The following is a 5,695-nucleotide window of genomic DNA, read 5'->3' on the forward strand; positions in this document are numbered from 1 at the left end:
TGAGTAGCTAGGATTACAGGTGGGAGCCACTGCCTTTCTGTTCACATCAAATATGCATGGAACTGTTTCCAATCAAGGCCTCTGAAGAGAGAATTGGGAGAAGAAATCTTGGGGCTTGCAGTGTGGCTATCCGATGAATGATTCTGAACTACAGAGTAGAGACTAGTTTGTGTGTAATCAATATGGATTTGGTTCCCCATCTTTAAGTGTAAGAAATAGCCAAGCCGTTCATTGCTCTATATCCAACTAAATGCAGTTCTGAGTCTCAATTTTCTAGTTGCCAAGTGTTGGAGTTTCCCTCCCTTTCTTTCCCAGGGAGCAGGGTATCCTATGTGACTCTGGACGCATGGGCAATAATGTCCACAAAGTGCAGCTGGTGATGGGGCTCCCTCTTCAAGCTTTAGAGTCCATCAGAAGAAGGCCATGGTGTCTCTGTGGACTGAGTACAGGTCTGGCCACCCCTGGGGAAAGTCATGAAATCACTCAGAGGAGAACAGGCTCTTTTTCTGAGCACACCTAATGCTATTGTTCTCAATTTTGATGGTTGATTTGAGCATACAGTGACAAGCAGATGACAAAAAACACTCAAGAGTTAGATACAAGCTGGGCACTGGTGACTCACACCTGCAAATGTAGCTACTCAAGAGGCTGAGATCTGGGAACTGTGGTTCAAAACCAGACTGGACAGGAAAGTCTGTGAGATTTATATCATCTCGAATTAACAATCAGAAAAACTGAATCAAAAAGGTAGAGTGGGGGCTGGGAAGGTGGCTCAGTGGTAGAGCACTTGCCTTGCATGCATGAGGCCCTGGGTTCGATTCCTCAGCACCATATAAGCAAAAAGAAAAAAAAGCCAGAAGTGGTGTTGTGGCTCAAGTGGTAGAGTGCTAGCCTTGAGCTGAAGAGCTGAGGGACAGCGCCCAGGCCCAGAGTTCAGGCCGCATGACCCGACCAAAAAAACCCAAAAGAGGTAGAGGGCTACCCTTGAGCAAAAAAGCTCAAGGGACAGCACCCATGACTGACAACAACAACAACAACAACAACCAAAAGAGAACTCGTTAGGGGAACCTTCTTGAAAAGCCTTGAGGTGAGACAGGCCACTTTTTGGGTTGCATATATGTCATCCTGTTTAGCCCCAGGAAAGTTTTGCTATAGAGAATGCTCACCCCTGATTGTTATCCTATGTGGTTAGCTTGTGGTGAGCTTTGTCCCTACCCACAACATGGTTTTTGCCTTTAAAAGCTTTGTGCAAGCTCTGTTCTGGGCTGTAGGTCTTTGGGACAGGAGTCTACCTGTAGTCACCGACATTTTACTAAAGACTCCCAGCCAAGTGCTGATGGCTCACACCTATAATCTTAGCTACTAAGGAGGCTGAGATCTGAAGATCACAGTTCAAAGCTAGCCCAGGCAGGAAATTCCGTGACACTCTCACTGTGGCTCAAGTGGTAGAGCACTCATCTTAAGTTGAAGAGCTGAGGGACAGTGCTCAGGTCCAGAGTTCAAGCCCCACAACTGACCAAAAGAAAAAAAAAAGATTCCCAATTTGACCGCTCAAGATGTGGCTTCTCTGTATCTTGCAAACTATTCCCATATAATTGAATCCAGTGACCTCCATCTCTTCCTTGTCTCCCCTCCCCCATTCACTCTTACCCATTTGTCTTCTAGGAAATTTAACTGGTCATGCATGCCACTACAGCCATCTCCACAAACAAAACCTGCAAAAGAAAATTCAAAATAATCTTCCATTCAGAAACCTGACATTTGACATATGTGGTTGTCCCTCAGGTATATCATTCAAGTTACAGCCTGATGGTAGAAGGAATTGCTGGTGTACTACTGCATAGGAGACCCTAGGTCCAATTTCCAGCTATTCCACAAACCAGCTGCAGCCTCTTGTCCCTATAAACCAAATAAAGACACACAGTGAAGATGAGAGAAAGGAAATTTATTACCTTGTAGACAGGGGGGAAGACAGCACTTCAGCCCTTCTTCAGAAATATAGACAGGATCAGTAGCTTTTAATACATAACTGGGGGAAGGGGGTATATGAAGTACAGTCTTCAAGCTATATTCTGGTACCTCATATCTGTAATTCTGGCTATTCAGGAGGCTGAGATCTGAAGATCAAGGGTTGAGACCAGCCTTGGCAGGAAAGTCTGTGAGACTTTTATGTACAATTACCCACCCCCAAATGAGGAATTGACCTGTGGTTCAAAGTACTAGAATGCTAATCTTGAGGAAAGGACAATGCCCAGGCCCTGAGTTCAAGTCCTAGGACAAAAAAAAGAGTTACAATCTTTGGTCAAAATTTGGTTTCTTTCTCTCATACAACTTTGCATAACCTTTGAAATAAAAAACTATTTTAATTAAGTCCTATGTCCTTGTATTATTTACATCCTGTTACAAGTTCCTGCTTTGGCCAGCTTTTATGGCTTTAAAATTTTTCATTTTTTGTTACATTAACTACTTAAGCCACATTGTTAAAGTTTTTTCCTCTTTTTAAAAAATTTTCTTTTTAAAGAATAATCTTTAGGTAGTTATGCATAGGAGCTTCCATTTAATAAGTAAATACAATACGTTTTGATCAGCGTTACCTCTTGAGACAAGGAAAGGGAGACCCCAATACTTGGCAACTTGAAAATTGAGACTCAGAACTGAATTCAGTTGGTTGCAGAGACATGAACTGCCTGGCTGGTTCTTACACTTAAAGATGGGAAACCAAATCCAAATTGATTACATATAAATCAGTCTCCGCTCTGTAATTTAGAATCATTCATCTGATAGCCACCCTGCAAACCCCAGATTTCTTCTCCCAATCTCTCCCTTCAGTGTACTTGACTTGAAACAGTTGCATGCTTATTTGATGTGAACAGAAAGGCAGTGGCTCCCACCTGTAATCGTAGCGACTTAGGAGGCTGAGCTCTGAGTGTTGTAACCCAATCAGTAACAAAACAAAAGATGCTACAATTAATAAGCCAAATTATAGGAGTCTTTATTGTCACCTCGGCAGACCAACAGATGCACAGGAGTATAGACGTCTGAAATTGTGCTGTCCTGAGACAGCTCAGAGTTAAGTCTTTCAAAGAGAAAAAACACATCTTTTTGGACAAGCAATGCATAAGACTTTTTTTTGTTTTATTTTACAAAGCATATACAGACACCAAACTTAGCATTATCAATAAATTTAGACTTACTTCCCAAATATGGGGTGGCTGGAATACTTTCAGGGAAGGGAAGGAGGAAAGGAGAGAAGAAGAATAGAAGAATAGAAGAAGAAAAAGAGGAAGAAGAAGAAGAAGAAGAAGAAGAAGAAGAAGAAGAAGAAGAAGAAGAAGAAGAAGAAGAAGAAGAAGAAGAAGAAGAAGAAGAGGAGGAGGAGGAGGAGGAGGAGGAGGAGGAGGAGGAGGAGGAGGAGGAGGAGGAGGAGGGGGAGGAGGAGGAGGAGGAGGAGGAGGAGGAGGAGGAGGAGGGAAGAGGAGGGAAGAGGAGGGAAGAGGAGGAGGAGGAAGGAGGAGGATGAAGAAGGAGAGAAGGAGGAGGAGGGAATGGAGGAATAGGTAGAGGAGGAGGAGGTAGAGGAGGAGGAGGGAGGAGGTTCTATCTCTGACCTGGCCAAGCAATTGCCCCATTCAGAGACCTGAAGAAACTACCCTTTTAAGGTCCTGGGAATGTAAAGGCTTACACCTTTACAAATGCATTGCCGTTCTGAACACAGAGAAGGTCTGTGCATAGGTGCTGAGGGAAGACGGAATGGATTCAATCCCTTCTCCACAAACATTTCTACTTCTGAAGTTCACAGGAGACCTTAGGCGTTTTACATCCATTTAAAGTGAGCTGGCCAGAGAGAGAAATCCGATAGCACAACTGCCTTGAGAAATTAATCTAAATGTTAATACTTCCACATCCCAGAGAAAGAATGCACAGATCAACACCCCTCTCCTAGTCATGGGTGCCTTGACACCTTGAGCTCTTCCTCCTCCCCAGTACCTCCCATGCCACTTCCTTTGTGGTCAGGGAGTGCTTACAATTCTAGGCCAGTTCTAATGGAAATTGAGGTATGTGTGTAGTGGAACCCCTTGTGCCTTTAGCTTGACCTTTGGGCAATAAAGTCCTACTAGGGCCTCATGCACACAGGTCGCATCTCATTCATATTCTTACATTATGGGATAACAATCTTACACATGCACAGATTCTCCTCTAAAAAAAAATCTTCCCAGTCATGATCCCCTCCTCTGCTATAGTTACTAAGAATTCCTCCCACACTCCCTGGGTGGTAGAAAGCAGAAAGTCCTCCTTGGGTTTCCTACTCTGATTCAGGAACAGATAGTTCCCCTATGGTCCTTTTTCAAATTGGAAAAAGAAAACATTTTATCTATTTAAATTTGAATTGTAACTACATGTTAGTTCCCACAGTCAAATACCATTTATTAGAGTTATTTCACTAAGCTGGAATTTCACCTCAGCCAATTCAAGCACTCTTCTGTCTCAGGAGTGAAGGCAATTATAACCACCATACCAAAAGGTCATTTTTTAAACAGTCAACATCATCATTCTAATTATTCAGTCAACAATAACAAAAGTAACACTTTCACAGTGGGCTTTTATAGCCAGGATATTATTAAATGTGAATCCCAAAAGGGAAATTCATAGAAGGAGGAACATATGTTGTATTAAAACAACAGTAATTTGTTGACATATTTTGCACACAAATGATGTACATTATGCAAACTAATTTGGCTTTGGTGTTAGAAAAAGATTTTTGTAAAATGGGGGAATATTTGTTTTTTCCATAATAGAGTTTGAACTCAGGGCTTTGTATTTCCTAGACTGGCATGATACTATCCAACCTGCCTGCCCAGATTTCTGACTGGTTGCTGTGAAGCATTGGGTCTCAATTTCCACCCTGGCATGATCCATAGACAGATATGCCTACTTTTAGCTATCATCAGCTGTGTGCCACCACATCCAGCTTCTGCCTAAGTTGTCCTCAAATCACAATCCTCCCATACTCAGCCTCCCACATAGGGAACTTTTTCTGCCCCATAGATATTAAAATATTTAAAGACGTATTTTATTTCTTGCATTTCCTAAAAGTGATTACAGGCATATTGGATGTTAATTTCTGTAACATTATACTTCAAGTCTTCTAGAAAAGCTCCTTTGCTTAGCAAAATTAAAAATTAAAAAAAAAATCCTTTCTTGTCATCCAAGCCTAGTTTGTCCAATATGGTAGCCAATAGTCACAAGCACCTGGGGACATTTAACATGTGACTTTAATTTTATTTTATTTTCTGTTGATTTACCTTAAAAGTTTTAAACAAGGGCTGGGAAGGTGGCTCAGTGGTAAAGCGCTTGCCTTGCATGCTTGAGGCCCTGGGTTCGATTCCTCAGCACCACATAAGCAAAAAGAAAAAAAAGCCGGAAGTGGCACTGTGGCTCAAGTGGTAGAGCGCTAACCTTGAGCTGAAGAGCTGAGGGACAGCACCTAGGCCCATAGTTCAGGCCCCACGACTGTACCCCCCCAAAAAAAGTTTTAAACAAGCCAGGAGCTAGTTTCTCATGCCTATTAGTAGTCCTAGCTACCCAGGAGGATTATATCTGAGGATTGTGGTTCACAACCAGTCTGAACAGGAAAGTCCATACAACTCTTATCCCCAATCAACCAGAAAACCAGAAGTACAGCTGTGTGTCAAAA

Source organism: Dipodomys merriami, unplaced genomic scaffold (genome assembly GCF_024711535.1).
Source record: "Dipodomys merriami isolate MVZ:Mamm:240054 unplaced genomic scaffold, mDipMer1.0.p SCAF_719, whole genome shotgun sequence".
NCBI classification, from domain to species: domain Eukaryota; kingdom Metazoa; phylum Chordata; class Mammalia; order Rodentia; family Heteromyidae; genus Dipodomys; species Dipodomys merriami.